This window comes from Molossus molossus, unplaced genomic scaffold (assembly GCF_014108415.1).
Source record: "Molossus molossus isolate mMolMol1 unplaced genomic scaffold, mMolMol1.p scaffold_m16_p_2, whole genome shotgun sequence".
NCBI lineage: Eukaryota > Metazoa > Chordata > Mammalia > Chiroptera > Molossidae > Molossus > Molossus molossus.
Genome location: NW_023425355.1, coordinates 60,889,126 through 60,906,652, shown reverse-complemented (window position 1 = coordinate 60,906,652; position 17,527 = coordinate 60,889,126).

The window sequence follows — 17,527 nt, the reverse complement described above, 5'->3', positions numbered from 1 at the left end:
TCCCCTTTTCTCCACACCCTCGCCAACACTTGTTTGATGATTTGTTGATGGCGGCCATTCTGACAGTTGTGAGGTGATACCTCATTGTTGGGAAAATTGGACAGCTAAATGCAAAAAATGAAACTAGACCATTAACTTACACCATACATAAGAATCAATTCAAAATGGATAAAAGACTTAAAGGTGACTCAGGAATCCATAAAAATCCTAGAAGAAAATGTATGCAAAAAAATTTTAGACATCATACGTGGCAGAATTTTCACTTATACATCACCTAAAGCAACAGAGACAAAGGAGAAAATGAACACATGGGACTACATTAAACTCAAAAGCTTCTGCACAGCAAAAGATACAATCATCCAAATGGAAAAGCAACCCACTGTATGGGAGAGCATAATTGCCGATGATATATCAGATAAAGGGTTAATTTCCAATATATAGAGAATGCTCATACAACTCAACAAAAGAAAAACAAAGAATCCAATTAAAAAATGTGCAGAGGAACTAAATAGACACCGCTCCAAACAGGACATACAAATGGCTAAGAGACATATAAGCCTTGTGTTGTAGCCCTCAGCTTTGTGAAAGAATTTCTCAAGTGTTCAGGGTAAGAGGATTTCCAGTAGATGGGACAGATGCTTCCTGCCTGTTAATGAGCCTCAATTTGCATTTCTCTGGCTTGCCAGGTGGTGTTTAATTTTCAGGGGAGGGGCTATTGCTTCTCTCTGGGGTTCTGAGAAGGGCATCTTTGAGTAATATGGCTACTGTTATTTGAGGGGGTGATTCATCAAAAAACTCCTGGTGCCTCCAAATCCCGAGTCTCTCCACACAGTTCTAGTCCAGTCTGCCCTCCCTCTGCCTGAGCCCAAGATGAGTGGCTGTAGCTAATTTAGTTCTCTGTCTCAGCCCTCAGTGCTGTGGAGCTGGCTTTGGATTTTAACTTTGAGGGAGCTGCTCACAGCTAAAACATCTGCGGTCTGTGGGCTCCCAGTGTGCCCTCTCATGCCTCCACTTTTCCTACCAGGCTTGTGGTTATGTGGTCCTCTTCAGTTGCTTATTTGTTGATTTTCCCCAATGATTTGTCCTTATTTTAGTTGTAATTACAGTTTGGTCCTGGGAGATGGCCTGTGTAGCTTCTATTCACTCTGCCACCATTTTGGAATCTCTCTGATATAACGTTTTTAAGGTGTTGGTTGTGTTATTTTTCTTAAAGAGTCATCCAATGATGTAAGCATTAGGGCCTGCTATAGACTGAATTGTGAGTATGCTTTTTTTTAGCTTTTGTTTTATTTTATTTTTATTTTTATCCCTTTCTTTAAATTAAATGTGACATATAAAGTTGTTTTATTTATCAAATCATTTAATAATGGTACTTTTTTATATTTTTGAGAAGATTTAAAAACATAGGGTTTCAAGAATGGTTATAAAAAAGATGATTCAGCTATGAACTATCTAAAATACTCATTGTAGTGCATATATAATTGAAGACACAAATAGGTTGAAAGAGAAATGATAAAGAAAAAGATATTTGATATAAACAGTAACAGGAATAGAACTGGAGTGTTTACACTAATATGGAACAAAATAAATTTTAAATAAAAAACTGTTACAAAAGATAAAGAAATACATTATATATGAATAAAAGTGTCTGTTATGAAGAAGACATGACAATTTAAATTTTTTTTTTTATCCTCACCCGAGGACATTTTTCCATTTTTTGTTCAGATAGAAAGGGAGCGAGAGAGAGAGAGAGAAACATTGACGTGAAAGGGACACATCAAGTGGCTGCCACCCACACAACCTAACCAGGGCCGGGGACAAACTGAAACCAAGGTGCATGCCCTTAGTGGGAACCAAATCCAGGTCTCTCTGAACTAAAGGCCAATGCTCTAACTGCTGAGCCAAATCGGCCAGGGCTACAATTATAAACATATATGTACAAAATTTAATAGAGCCTCAAAACATATGAAGCAAATATTGACAGAGTTCAAAGGAGAAATAGCCCTAAAAAAATATTTGAAGACTTCAATACTTTATTTTAATATAAATGTAGCAACCACACATATGATCAATAAGGTAAAAGAATTGAACAACAATATGAAACAGTTTGACCTAACAAACCTATACATAAAACTCCACCCAAAAAAGAGAACCCTCATTTTTTTCAAGTGGCATGAAACATTCTCCAAGATCAAAAATATTTTTAAAAAATTTCCCTTTATTGATTTTAGAGAGAGAAACATTGATGAGGGAGAACATTGGAACATTAATTGGCCGCATCCTGCATGCCCCCACTGGGGATTGGGCCCACAACCTGGGCATGTGTCCTGACTGGGAATCAAACTGGCGAACTCTTGGTGCATGGATCGATGTTTAACCACTGAGTCACACCGGCCAGACAAGATCAAAAATATTTTAAGACACAAATTAGCTTTAATAAATTTAAAAACATTAAAATTGTACAAAGTATCTTTTCCAAATACAAAGAAGTTAAATGAGAAATCAATTATAGAAATAAAACTGGAAAATTAACAAATGAGTAAATGAAATTGTAAACTCTTGTCTTTAAGAGGTCAAATAAAAACTCACAAAGGGATTACAAAATAATTTGAGATAAATGAAAACAGTTAATGAAATTTAAGGGATGCAACACAAACAGTGCTAAAGGTACATATACAGCTATAAACTCATTAAAAAAAATCTCAAACCAACAACATAAGTTACCTCAAGTAACTAGAAGAAAAAGAACTAAACACAAAGCTGGTAGAAGTAAAAAAATAATAAAAATTGCTGTGGCTAGGTTGCTCAGTTGGTTGCATTTTTTCCATAAACCAAAAGGTTGTGGGTTCAATTGCCACTCAGGACACATACCTAGGTTGTGAGTTCTATTTTCAGTTAGGGCATGTATAGGATGCAGCTGATTAATGTTTATCTCTCACATCAATGGTCCCCACCCCCTTCCTCACTCTGAAATCAATAAAAACCTATTCTTGGGTAAGAATAATTTTTTAAATAAGAAAATTAAAATTGTAACAGAGATAAATAAATGGAGGATAGGAAAAAATAGTAAAATCGATAAAATCAAAAGCTGGTTCTTTGATATGATCAACAAAATTCACAAACTGTTATCTATATATACTAAGAAAAAAAAAGAGAATACCTAAATGACTAAAATTAAAAATGAAAATAGGTATATTACTATTGATTTTGCAGGAAAAAAAATATGAGAGAGTACTGTGAGCAAATATATGCCATCTATTTCAAGAGTGTATTTGTTTCTTCTAGATTATCTAATTTTTAGCATACAGAATCTCAGAATATATTTATGAAGAACTAGAAAATCTGAATAGACCTATAGCTAGTAAAAAGATGGAACCCATAATCACAACCTTCCAATAGAGACGATCTCAGGACCAGATGGCTTCACTGGTGAGTTCTACCAAATATTAAACAAATATTCTTTTCAAAGTTTCCCAAAAAATTAAAGAGGAGGGAACACTCACAAACTATTTTATGAAACAAGTATTGCCCTGATATCAAAGCTAGATAAAGACACTACAAGAAAATAAAGCTTCAGTACAATATATTTACTGAATATTGATACAAAGATTTTCAACAAAATATTAGCAAACACAATTCAGCAGCATATGAAAGGATTTATATACCTTCATTATGTGGGATTTATTTCCAAATGCAAGGATGGTTCAGCAGATGAAAATCAACCACATTAACAGAATAAGGGAAAACATGATTATCTCAATTTATTTTTTAAAAAAATTTAAACAAAACTCAAGACCCTTTTATGATAAAAGTACTCAATACACTAAGAATAGATGGAAACTTAACCTGATATAAAACATGTATAAAAAGCCCATAGCTAACAACATAATTGTAAAAGACAAATTTTTCCTTAATATCAGGAAAAAGATAAGGATGCTCACTTTTTGCCAGTTCTATTCATTATGGCATTGGAAGTACTATCCAGAGTAATTAGACAAAAAATCCGATTTGCAAAGAAAACAAAAACATATAATTGTGTCTCTGTACACATGGCATGATCTTATATGTAGAAAACCCTAAAGATCACACACATACACACACACTATTAGAACTAATAAACAAATTTGATAAAGTTTCAGGATACAAAATTAACACTTGAAAATCTATTGCATTTCTATACATTAACAGCAAATGATTAAAAAAATAAGAAAATAAATATATTTACAATAGCATCAACAATAATAAAATATTTAGGAAAAATTATTTTGAAGGCACAGCTGTATAATAAAACAACAAAATATATTTGAAAGAAGTTAAGGAAGGCATAAGTAAATAGAAAAATGTCCTATATTTTGTTGAAAGACTTAATATTGTAAAGATGACATTACTCAATGTGATATTTTGCTCCCTCCTAATTCATGGTGAAGCTCAAAACTCCAATGTGACTGTTTTTTGGAGATAAGGTCTATAGAAAGGAAGTAATTACGGTTAAATGAGTTCATAGGGTGGGGCCCTGATTAGTATTTTTATTAGAAGAGATGCAAAAGAACTAACTTTCCCCTATCCCTTCTCTCCCCCTGCCCTCGCACAGAGAAGTCACGTGAGCACACAGTAATATGGCAGCCAGCTGAAGGCAAGAAATAAGCCTCAGAATAAAATCTACATAGCTGGCACCTTTATCTTGGATTTTCAAGTATCCAGAACTGTAAGAAATAAATTTATGTTAACTTACCCAGTTTGTGGTATTTTGTTATGTCTTCCTGAACAGATTAAAACATAGATCTTCAAATTCAATACAATTTTTATCAAAATTTTAATGCATTTTTCAAAGATACTGAAAAACCTATCCTGCAATGGACGATTAATAGCTAAACAATATTGCAAAGAAAAAACAAAGAGGTGTCACAATTCCTGATTTCATAAATCACTACAAAGTAAACAAAGTAGTGTAGTGCCTACATAAGTACAGACATAGACCAACAAAATTGGATAACCCAGAAATCTTCCTTCACATACATGGCTGATGTGTTTCAATAAAGATGACTAGTCTTTTCAATAAATAGTGGAAAAAGTGGATATTCAGGTGCAAAATAATAAAATTGAACCTTTGCCTTACACCATATATAAAAATTACCTCAAAATTGAACAAAGACCTCAATTAAAAGATAAACTATAAACCGTTGAAAAATTCACAAGGCAAAAGCTTCAAAACATTAGATCTGGCAATGATTCATTGGTGGTGACCTCAGAGTAATAGGCAACAACATTAATAATAAATTAATTGGACTTCATCAAAATTAAAAACTTTTGTGCAACAAAGGCATTAGTAAGAGAATGAAAAGATAACCTACACACTAACAGAAAATATTTGGCTGTCTAATATTTGATAAGGGATTAATATCCAGGGTGTATAAATAATTACAACTCAGCAATAAAAAAAACCCAATTAAAAAATGTTCAGTGGGCTTCAGTAGATATTTCTCATGAGAAGATATATAAATTGACAATAAGCACCTTAAAATATCCTCAGAATCTATAGCCATTAGGGAAATGAAAATAAAAAATACAATGAGATTATACTTCATATCCACTAGGATAAGTTATCATAAAAAAACAAAAAACAAATAAAAAAAAAATCCAAAATTACCAAGTGTTGGCAAGAACATGAAGAAAGTGCAACATGTGCTCTACTGGTGGGAATGCAAAATGGTAATGGCACAGCAGTTTTGGAAAGCAGTTCAGCAGTTCCTTAAGAACTTAAATATACAGTTGCCATATGACCCTAGCAATTCCACTTCTGAGCATATATCCAAAAGAACTAAAATCAGGAACTCAAACATTTACTTGTATCTCAATGCTCATAACAGAACATGAATGAAAATGTAGAAACAACACAAATGTCTTATCAACAATGAAAGGATAAACCAAATGTGGTGTAGATGATAGATAGATAGATAGATAGATAGATAGATAGATAGATAGATAGATGATAGATAGATAGATATAGATAGATAGATACACACACACACAGTGAAATATTATCTAGCCTTAATAATCAATGAAACTATAACATGTTATACACCATCGATAAACCTTGCAAATATTATAATAAATGAAATAAACCAGACAGTAAATGACAAATATTTTAACATTTCTCTTATATGAGATCCTAGGATAGGCAAATTTATAGACATAGGTATGGTAATAACTTCTTAAAACAACACTAAAACAAAATCCCTTAAAAAAAAAGATATATTGAACATCATTGAAGTGCAAAACTTCTTTTCTGTGAAAATATTTTCAGAAGAAACCTTTGATTAATGGCTAAACAAAATATGCAAAGGACTCTTAATACTCAACAAAAAGAAGACAACTTAATTGAAAAATGGGCAAAAGGTCTAAACAGACATATCTCCAAATAAGATATACTGATGGCAAATAAGCATATGAAAAAATGCTCCACATCATGTGTCAGCAAAAAATTTCAAATTAAAACAACAATGAGACACCTATTAGAGTGTCTAAAACCCAGAACACTGACAATACCAAATGTTGGCAAGAATATGTAACAATAGGAACAAATTCTTAATAACAGTACTAATTCCTTGTTGCTGGAAATGCAAAATGGTATATTTTTCAAAGACAGTTTGATAGTTTCTTATAAAACTAAATATACTTTACCAATTGACCCAGTAATCACACTACTTGGTATTTACACAAATAAGTTGGAAACTTATGTCCACACAAAAATGTTTATAGAAAATGGACACAGCTGTTTATAGAAGCTTTATTCATAATTGTCAAAACATGGAAGCAACAAAAATGTCTTTCAATAAGTGGATAAACACACAGTGGCACATTTATATGATGAAATATTATTCAGTACTAAAAAGAAATGAGCTAATGAATAAATCTTAAATGATTATTGCTAATGATTAAAGCTAAACTGAAAAGACTACATACTGTGATTCCCACTATATGACATTCTATAATAAGTAAAACTATGGAGGGAGTAGAAAGATCAGTGATTCTCAGGGTTTGGGGGTTAGAGGAAAGGAATGAATAAGTAGAGGACGGGATTGTTTTAGGGCAGTAAAACTATTCTGTATGATTCTGTAATGGGGGATAAATGCCATTATACATTTGTTAAGACCCATAGAGTGTTTAACATAAAGAGTAAATATAATGTAAACTATAGACTTAGTTATTAATAATGTATCAATATTGGTTTATCAATATAACAAAAGTATCACACTAATGCATGATGTTAATAATAGGAAAAACTTGCCAGCCTGGTGTGGCTCAGTGGTTGAGTGTCAACCCATGCATTCAATTCCCAGTCAGGATACCTGCCCAGGTTGTGGGCCTAATCCCCAGTTGGGGGCATCCAATCAATGTTCTCTCTCATTCACGTTTCTATCTCTCTCTCCCTCTCATTTCTTCTCTCTCTAAAATCAATAAAGAAAAATAATTTTAATAAAAAATAGTAAGGAAAACCGAAGGAGGATGTGAGAGAGAATGTGAGAAATCTGTACTTTCTGCTCAATTTTTCTGTAGCTCAAAGTGTACCCCACAATGAGATGTATTAATAAAAATATTAAAAATAATAGTAAAAAATGCTTTATTGAATATTACAAAAAAAACCACTCTAACAAAAATAAACATGCATTGAGTATAATAATGGAAAAATAAAGAAATGAAATGGAGTATCTAGAAATAGGTTCATTTCAATGGACATGCACAACAATGCTGGGGACAGGGTGGGTAGGGGGAATCAATGGGGGAAAAAGGAGAAACATCTGTAAAAAAATAAATTAATTAATTAGATATAGATTTATTTATAAAAATATTATATATGGCAAATATATTTAAATTTATTAGAGAAAAATGGTGTATTTAATAAGTTGTACCAGACTAATTGATATTTCCATTGAGGAAACCAAGTGATAGTTTCCATTACACAGCATTTAAAATGAATGTTATTAAGATTAAATTTTGTAAAATAAAGAATAACACGTTAAATAAAATTATAAAATTTATTTTTCAGTTCTTTATAATAATAAAACTATGCAACCAAAATGTTAAATTTATATTATGGGCACATTTTATAACTGAAGAATGGATGCGACTTTGTTAATATCCGAAAACAAGCAAAACAAAATGCTTTAACGGACATAATGGAATGTTTTTAAAAATACTCTTATATTTAAAAATAGCATACAGGACAAGTGAACATAAAAACAATTGAATTGAAAACTTTGGACAGTGTACAGAAAATATCTGTAATGTATATGAGTCATGACATTATCATCATTAAATATAAAGCAAGTTTAATTGGCATACGGGAGAAAAAAATACACAATAAATAAGTGTACCAATAATGAAAAGAATATATTTACAGAATAGAAAATTCTAATTGACATAAGCTAATTAGAAGTCAGGAAATTTGAAGTAACCTCAGTTTTCACCATTAGATTTGCAATAATTACAGTTACATCATACAAATGCTGAAAAGGATGTGAAGCAAATGGGCATTTTAAACAATAGCTTTACTGAGGTATAATTCACATGCTATTGAACATACCCATTTTAACTATGCAATTCAATGGTTTTATTTCCGATGAGAATGGTGCATGAGTTGTCCGCCACACTAGCAAAAACACTTGCCACAAACAGTGGTTTTAAACAATATAAATGTATCTCAAAGTTCTGTATGTCAGAAGCCTGATGGACTCAGGTTGATTCTTTGCTATAAGTATCACACGGCCAAATCAAAGTTTTCACCAAACTGTGGTCCTTTCTGCAGAATCTAGAGATGAGTCCACTTCTTAAGGTTGTAGGCAGAATTCAATTTTTTTAAATTATTTTTATTAATTTGTTTTTATTACAGATGTTTTTCCTTTCTCCTCCATTGACACCCTCTTCCCTATCCCCCCTGCCCCTTCACCAGCTGTGTTGTCTATGTCCACTGGTTATGCATAGATGCATATAAGTTCTGTGGTTTATCTCTTTCCCCCCAACATCCCCTCTTCTGGGGTTTGTCAGTCTGTACCCTACCTCTATGTCTCTGGGTCAATTTTGTTCATCAGTTTGTTTAGTTCATTATATTACACAAATAAGTGAGATCATGTGATATTTGTCTTTCTCTGCTTGGCTTGTTTCACTTAGCATAATACTCTCCAGGTCCCTCCATGTCCTCTCAAAGGATAAGAGATCTTTCTTTTTTACAGCTGCGTAGTACTCCATTGTGTATATGTACCACAACAACTTTATCTATTTTTCTACTGATGGACACTTGGGCTGTTTCCAGATCTTAGCTATTGTAAAGAGTGCTGCTACAAACATGGGGTTATATATATTCTTCTGATTGGTGTTTCAGGCTTCTTAGGGTATATTCCTAGAAGTGGGATCACTGGGTCAAATGGCAGTTCAAATTTTAACTTTTTGAGGTAACACCATAGTGTTTTCCATAGTGGTGGCACCAGTCTGCATTCCCAACAGCAGTGTACTAGAGTCCCTCTTTCTCCACACCCTGGCCAACATTTGTTGTTTGATGATTTGTTGATGGCGGCCATTCTGACAGGTGTGAGGTGATACCTTATAGTTGTTTTAATTTGCATCTCTCTGTTGATTAGTGATGTTGAGCATTTCTTCATGTGTCTCTTAGACATTTGTATGTCCTGTTTGGAGAGGTGTCTATTTAGATCCTCTGCCCATTTTTTTAATTGGGATCTTTGTCTTCCTTTAGTTGAGTTGTATGAGTACTCTATATATTCTGGACATTAATCCCTTATCTGATGCATTATTGGCAATTATGGTCTCCCATATGGTGGGTTCCCTTTCTATTTTGATGATTGCATATTTAGCTGTGTAGAAGCTTTTTAGTTTGATGTAGTCCCATGTGTTTATTTTTTTCCTTTGTTTCTCTTGCCTTAGGTGTGGTATCAGTAAAAATTCTGCTGCGTAGATGTCTAAAATTTTTTGCCTACAGTTTCTTCTAGAATTTTTATGAATTCATGAGTTATATTTAAGTTTTTTATCCATTTTGAGTTTATTCTTGTGTATGGTGTAAGTTGGTAGTCTAGCTTAATTTTTTTGCAAGTAGCTGTTTAGTTTTCCCAAAACCATTCATTGAAGAGACTGTCTTGACTCCACTCTATACTCTTGCACCTTTGTCAAATATTAATCGTGCATATTGTCTTCGGTCAATTCCTGGGTTCTCTGTTCTGTTCCATTGATTTATCTGTCTGTTCTTGTGCCAATACCAGGCTGTTTTGATTACAGTAGCTTTGTAGTATAACCTGAAATCTGGTAATGTGATCCATCCCCCTACTTCTTTCTTTCTTTCTTTCTTTCTTTCTTTCTTTCTTTCTTTCTTTCTTTCTTTCTTTCTTTCTTTCTTTCTTTCTTTCTTTCTTTCTTTCTTTTTCTTTCTTTCTTTTTTAAGATTGCTGTGGCTTTTCGGGGTCTTTTTTGGTTCCATGTAAACTTTTGGAGTGTTTGTTTTAGTTCTGTGAGGTATGTCGTTGGTATTTTGATGGGGATTGCATTGAATCTATAGGTTGCTTTGGGTAGTATGGATATTTTAATGATGGTAATTCTTCCAATCCATGACCAAGGTATGTGCTTCCACGTTTTTATAGCTTTCTCTATTTCTTTTTTCAATGACCTGTAGTTTTCTGTGAAGAGGTCATTTACTTATTTGGTTAAGTTTATTCCTATGTATCTTAATTTTTTTGCTGTGATGGTAAATGGGATTTTTTTTTTTTTTTTTTTTACTTTCTGTTTCTTTAAATTCATTATTGGTGTATAAAAATGATGTCTATTTCTTGTCATTAATTTTGTATCCTTCTACTTTGCCAAATATATTTATTAACTCTAGTATATATTTGATGGAGCTTTTGGGGTTTTCTATGTACAATATCATGTTATCTTCAAATAATGACAGTTTCACTTCCTCCTTTCCAGTTTGGAACTATTTATTTTTTTCTTCATGTCTAATTGCTGTGGCTAAAACTTCCAGAACTATGTTGAATAAGAGGGGCACAAGTTGGCTTCCCTGTCTTGTTTCCGTTCTTAACAGGCATGCTTTTATTTTTTGATCATTGAGTATGATGTTGATTGTAGGTCTTTTATATATGGCCTTTATTAAGTCAAGATATGATCCCTCTATTCCAAGATTGCTAATTGTTTTTATCAGAAATGGGTGCTGGATTTTGTCAAATACTTTTCCAGCATTTATTGATATGATCATATGGTTTTATCTTTCATTTTACTTATGTGTTGTATCACATTTATTCATTTGCAAATATTGTACCATCCTTACATCCCTGGAATGAATCCCTCTTGGTTGTAATGACTAATTTTTTAATGTATTGCTTGATTCCATTTGCTAATATTTTGTTAAGAATTTTGGCATCTATGTTCATCAGGGATTTTGGCCTATCGTTTTTTGTTTTTTTTCTTCGTAGTGTCTTTATCCAGTTTTGGAACTGGGATTCTGCTGCTCTCATAAAATGAGTTTAGAAGTGTTTCACCTTCTTGGATTTTTTGGAATAGTTTGAGAAGGATGGGTATTAGATCTTTGAATGTTCAGTAAAACTTCACCATGAAGCCGTCCGGGCCTGGGCTTTTGTTTGCTGGGAGTTTCTTAATTACATCATCCATTTCCTTTAATTTTATTGGTCTGTTCAAGTTTTCTTTTTTCTGGTTCAGTTTTGGAATGCTGTGTGTTTCTAGAAATTTGACCACTTCTAGATTGTCCAATTGGTTGGCGTATAGTTGTTCATAATATGTTTCGATGATTCTTTGTATTTTTGTGGTGTCAGTTGTTACTTCTTATTTGTTTCTGATTTTGTTGATTTGGTTTCTATTTTTTTGTTTCTTGGTGAGTTTGGCTAAAGGTCCTTCAATCTTGTTTATCTTTTTAAAAAACAATCTTTTTGTTTCATTGATCTATTGATTTTTTTTTTTTTTTTTTGGTCTCTATGTCATTTATTTCTACTCTGACCTTTACTATTTCCTTCCTGCTACTAGCTCTAGGTTTTTCTTTTTATTTACATTTTAGTTCTTTACGTTGTAGGGTTAGAAAATTAATTAGAAAGTATTCTTTTTTCTTGAATTAGTGCTATGAACTTCCCTCTCAGGACTGCTTTTAATGTGTCCCATAGATTTTGTGTTGTTTTATGTTTATTTTCATTGGTTTTCAGAAAGTTTTTAATTTTTTCCTCGATCTCTTTAGTAACATATTTGTTATTTAATAACATGCTATGTAGCCTCTGAGTGTTTGAATGTTTTTGTATATTTGTATTGTAATTGTGTCCTAGTTTCATTCCACTGTGATCTGAGAAGATACTTGCTATGATTTCAATATTCTTGAATTTGTAAAGACTTGCTTTGTGTCCTAACCTGTGGTTTATCTTTGAGAATGCCCCATGTGCACTTGAGAGGAATGTATATTCTGCAGCTCTGAGGTGAAATGGTTTGTAAATATTAATTAAGTCCAACTGACATAGTTTGTCTTATAAGAACTCTAGGTCCTTGTTAATTTTTTATCTAGAATATCTATCCAGTGGTGTCAGTGGCATGTTAAAATCACCCATTATGATCGTATTGTTATTGATCTCTCCCATGAAGTCCTCCAGAAGATTTTTTTAATATAATTTGGTACTCCTGTATTTGTTACGTATATGTTTACCAGGGTTATATCTTCTTGTTGGATTGATCCTTTTAATATTATGTAGTGACCTTCCCTGTCTCTTATTATGGCCCTTGTTTTGGAGTCTATCTAGTCAGATATGAGTATTGCTACACCAGGTTTTTTTTTTTTTTTCATTTGCATTTGCTTAGAAAATTTTATTTCATCCCTTCACTTTCATCCTGTGTGAGTCTTTTTTTGTGAGGTGGGTCTCTTGTAGCCAGCATACGTATGGGTCATGTTTTCTTATTCAATCATCTACTCTAAGTTTTTTGATTGAAGCATTTAAGCCATTTACATTTAAGGTTATTATTGATAGATTGTTATTAGTTGCCATTTTAATTTTATGCCTGTGTTGCTCTCTTTCTCTTTCTCTCTCTGTTTCTTCTTTTTCTTCCAACAGTCCCTTCAGCACTTCTTGTAGTGCTGGTTTGGTGGTGGTATATTTCTTTATTTTTATTTTATTTTATTTTTTTAATCCATGAAGCTCTTTATTTCTCCTTCAATTTTGAATGATAGTCTTGCTGGATATAGTAGTTCTGGATTCAGACCCTTGTCTTTCATTACTTTGTACACTTCATGCCACTCCCTTCTGGCCTGCAGCGTTTCTATTGAGAAATTAACTGACAGTCTAATGGGAGCTCCCTTGTAGGTAACTTACTGTCTCTTGCTTCCTTTAAGATTCTTTCTTTGTCTTTAATGTTTGCCATTTTTATTATGATATGTCTAGCTGTGGGTCTTCTGAAGTTCATCTTGTTTGGGACTCTCTGTGTTTCCTGGACTTGTGTGACTTTTTTCTTTACCAGTTTAAGAAAGTTTTCTGTCATTATTTTTTTCAAACAGGTTCTCTATTCCTTTTTCAAATTCTTCTCTTTCTGGTACCCCTATAATGCGAATGTTGTTACATTTTATATTGTCCCACAGCTCCCTTAAATTCCCCTTCTGCTTTTTAAACTTTTTTTACATCTGTTGCTCTATTTGGGTGTTTTTCTCTACCTTGTCTTCTAAGTTGCTGATTTGGTCTTCAGCTTCTTCTAATCTATTATTGAACCCTCCTAAGTTATTTTTATAACAGCTATGTTATTCTTTATTTCCTCTGGATTTTTATGCATATCTCTTTATGTGTTGTTTCTACCTCTTCTTTTAAGCTGAAGTAGTTCCCTGTGAGCTTTTCATAATTCTTATTAATTTCCTTGTAGCTCTCACCAATTTATTTGAGCACCCTTAAAATTATTGCTTTGAATTTTTTATCTGACAAGTTGCTTTCTTCCATTTCCTGTGGTTCCTTTTCCAGTGATCCCTCTTTTCCTTCCCTTTGGGTGTTGTTCTTTGTCTCCCCATTTTATCCATCTGATAGCTCTACACCTAGTGAGGGATGTTTGGATGTGTAGGCAGCTCACTGGATCACAAATAAGGTCACTGTGCCTCCCAGAATGTTCTGTTGTTTGTTGCCTCTTGGCTATTTTGGATTCTGGATGATTGACTGCTGGGGGTTGGTATTGGTGTGTCCTGGTAGGTGCTGGTGCTGGATTGAGTGGGCCTCTCTGAAGCTGTATTCCCTGCTGGTAATTGATGCCACCTGTAGCTGTATTTCAGGCTCTGCTGGAGCCCCACTCCCTGTCCTCACCTAGGGCGGCTGGATCACACAGGTCCCTCTGAATCCAAGATTCTGCACCATGCTTATGTGCTGCTGAGTCACACTGGTTAGTCTGTCACCCCAGTTTTGCACCACTCTTGTGGGCTGCTAGGTTACACGTCCCTCTGTATCCCTGGCTTTGCACAGGTCTTGTGGGCCACTAGGTTGCACAGGTCCCCTTAGATCCCTGGCTTCACACCACTCTTATGGGCTGCTTGGTTGCACAGTTCCCTCTGTATTCCTGGCTTCACACCACACTTGTGGGCCACTGGGTTGCACAAGTCCCTTTAGATCCCCAGGTTTGCACCACTCTTGTGAGCCACTAGGGTTGCATAGGTCCCTCTAGATTCCTGGCTTCGTGTTGCTCTTGTTGGCCACTGGGTTGCACAGGTCTCTCTAGATCTCCTGCCTTCCACCACTCTTGTGGGTGGCTGGGTCACACAGGCCCCTGTGGATTCCCGGCTTACCACCACTCTTGTGGGCAAAATTATTGCACAGGCCCCAATGGAGCTCCAGGTCCTGCTGCTAGTGGCTGGGGAGTGCTGCTGCCCAGTAAGGCTAAGCTCCTGCTCAACCTCTGTTGTAGTTTCTTGGGATGGTTATCTGCTTCTGATCTGTGCTTCTGTTGCCTGGGGATGGATGTCTGCTCTCCAGCCTCTGTTGCTGGGGGCCTATCTCAACTCTGATCAGCTGCTACTGTGGGGGATGTTGACTGGCTCCCGACCATTTGCGGTTTTTTAAACAGGCACCTTGACAGTTCTGCTACTGTGCACTGGTCTGTGTTGACATAGGGTGTCCACTGGTCCAATGGTGCTAGGTGCACTTTGGGGCTCAGGTTGCTGGGCCCTCGCCACTACCACTGCCTCCTTACAGGGAAGTCCTGGGATTTTCCAAAATGGTGAGACCTCCCTGTGGCACAAGGAGAAGCACCCTGAAGAGATGCTTACTGTGGTAGCCAGCTGCTCCCCATTCACTGCACAGGACGCTCTGCTTTGCATCTCTGCACTGCACAAGTTTGGTTGTCCACCTTCACACCCACTCACACTCTCTCACATACTAGCTCAGTCTCTCATGAACTCACCCTTTCTCTGGTCCTGCCCACCGCCATCTTTTTCAGAATTCAATTCTTTATAGTTGTGGAACTTGGTTACTGTTTTCTTGCTGAAGCTCCATCTCAGCTTCCTTGTTTTAGAGCTCCCTTTCTGCAAGTTCAAAGCCAGGGACTACAGGTGGAGTACTTCTCATACTTAGAATCTCATTGACCTCTCCTCCTACTTTATCTCGTCTCTGCTTTGTGATTTTCTGACCATATCTTTCTGACTGACTCTTCTTCCTTACTCTTCTGAATTTAAGGGCTAAACTTCAATCAGGGTTTTCTAAACCTATTTCTGGACTAGGCCTCAACATTGGCCTGCTGAGCCCATTTGTAACAAAAAATCCTGCTAAGCCTTTTAATCAAGAATGATGGTACCACTGAATTACAAATCATTGGCCTACCTTTAACAAGAATTCAACTAAGCCAATTTAGAAACAGTTCCTCTACCCTTGTTAGCTAATTAAGTTTCTCTTAATAATTTTCTATCAACTCTCCCTTAATTTACTCATTGGCTGAAAATTCCAAGTGTCTTTGCTGTATTTACAGTTAAGATCAAGCTTTCATCAATATTATAATTGCCTTGATATATACTGCATGTCTTTAAAAAAAATCCTCTGCCATTTTTAACAAGTCTTAGAATATTTTTTATTTAATGATGATTACATTGGGTTTACCCAGATATTCCAAATTAATCTTCTTATTTATTGTTGGCTGATTAGCAACCTTAATCCAATCAGAAAAGCCTGTTTACAGCAGTACCCATATTAGTGTTTAAACAACCAGAGGACACAGTCATGCAAAGATGGCTTGAATTCTGCCTAAAACAAATGTAAAGTGCAATATTTTAAAAATGTAAACTGGCAAATGGCTATAAAAATTAAAACTGCACATAACTTGCCTGGCTGGTGTGGTTCAGTGGCTGAGTGTTGACCCATGCACCAAGAGGTCACAGGTTTGATTCCTAGTCACAAGACATTCCCAACTTGTGGGCCAAATTCCCAATGGGGGGCATGCAGGAGAAGGCCAATCAGTGCTCTCTCTCATCAATGTTTTTATCGTTCTTTCCCTTCTTCTCTCTTGAAAAGTCAATAAAAAATAAAAATAAAAACATAAAAAAACTGCACATAACTTTTATGTATTCATTTCACTTTTGTGAACTTATGCTGTAGAAATAAAGCATAAACATTTGGTTGTTACAGCCTTCTTTGTAGTAGACTATAATAGAAACTATCCTAACATCAATCATCAAAATAAAAGTTGAATAAATGTGAAATATTCATATATTTCAGCTAAAATTTTATTAGTGAAGCATAACTACGATAGATGATATAAAATAAAGGATTGATTATAAATTTTAAAATTCACATTCTTATGTTCATTGTAGCATTATTTACATTGATCAAGATATGGAAGCAATATATGGTCCACTTAGAGGTGAATGGATAAAGATGTAGTGCATACACTCTATTCAATGTAACATTACTCAGTCATAAAAAAAGAATAGAATCTTACCCTTCGTGATGTCATGGATAGACCTAGAGTGTATTATACTAAGTAAACTAAATCAGACAAGGTAAGACAAATGATATATGATTTCACTTATATGTGGAATCTAAAGAGCAAAATAAATGAACAAATTAAATAGAAACAGTCTCACAGATATGGAGAACACACTAATGGCTGCCAGAGGGTAGAGGGGTGGGGGGCTGGGTAAAAAAGATGAAAGAATTAAGAAGTACAAATTGGTAGACACAAAATAATTGCAGGAATCTAAAGTATAGCATAGGGAATATAGTGAATAACATTTTAATAAATATGTATGGTGCCAGGTGGGTACAGGAAGTACGGGGAGGGTATTTTGTAAAGTATATGATTGTCTAATCACTATTATGTACACCTGAAATTAATGGAAAACAATATTGAATGTAAATTGTAATTGAAAAATAAAATAAAAAATTATTATGCCTTATTATCACACACAAAAAAACACACCAAAATATAACAAAAAAAAACAACACTCACATAAAATTGTCAAAGAAGAAGCTCCCAGAAAAAATGACATTGGAGTGAATGGAAGCTACACACACCATCTCCCAGG